The following is a 1118-nucleotide window of genomic DNA, read 5'->3' as shown; positions in this document are numbered from 1 at the left end:
AAATGGCCACGAAAAATTAAATGGACCATACTGGGACGATCCCCAACCTCCCTGGCATGCCTAGATCAATTTTCGGCCCACAGGACGCCCGAACCCCGGGCCAACCACCAAAACTGTGGGCTATAGCACACCGATTTAGCCCAAAAACACCCCATTCGAACCGTTACGCTCGTTTGTCCACCCAAATGGCCACAAAAATTAAATGAACCACATTGGGACGATCTCCAACCTCCCTGGCTCGTCTCGATCAATTTTGGCCCATAGCATGCCTGGACCCCAGGCCCACACCCAAAACCGTGGGATATAGCACACCGATTTTGGCTCGAAAATGCCCCGTTCATGCTGTTTTTCCTGTTTGTCTACCCAAATGGCTACGAAAAATTAAACAGACCACACTTGGACGATCCCCAACCTCCATGGCACGCCCCAATCAATTTTTGGCCCATAGCATGCCTAGACCCCGAGCCCACCCCCAAAACCGTGGGCTATAGCATACTGATTTGGCTTGAAAAAGCCTCATTCGCGCCGTTTCGCCCGTTTGTCCACCCAAATAATCACGAAAAATTAAACGGATGACACTGGGATGATTCCCAACCTCCCCAGCATGCCCCGATCACACCAGAATCCCGAGTCCACCCCTAAAACTGTGGGCTATAGCACACTGATTTGGCTCGAAAATGCCTCATTCGCCCCGTTTTGCCCGTTTGTCCCCCCAAATAGCTACAAAAAATTAAACAGACCACACTGGGTCGATCCTTAACCTCCCTGGGATGTCTCGGTAGATTTTTGGCCCATAGCATGCCCGAACCTCGGGCCCAACCCTGATACCGTGGGCTATAACACACTGATTTGGCCCGAAAATGCCCCGTTCGAGCCGTTTCACTCGTTTGTCCACCCAAATATCCACAAAAAATTAAACGGACCACACTGGGATATCCTTAACCTCCCTGGCATGCCCTGATCAATTATTGGCCCACAGCACGTTCAAACCCCGGGCCCACCCCCAAAACCGTGGGCTATAGCACACCGAATTGGCCTGTAAATGCCCCGTTCGCGCTGTTTTGTCCGTTTGTCCACTCAAATGGTCACAAAAAATAAAACAGACTACGCTGGGATGA

Source organism: Capsicum annuum, unplaced genomic scaffold (assembly GCF_002878395.1).
Source record: "Capsicum annuum cultivar UCD-10X-F1 unplaced genomic scaffold, UCD10Xv1.1 ctg4037, whole genome shotgun sequence".
NCBI lineage: Eukaryota > Viridiplantae > Streptophyta > Magnoliopsida > Solanales > Solanaceae > Capsicum > Capsicum annuum.
Note: the sequence above shows the minus strand (reverse complement) of the source record.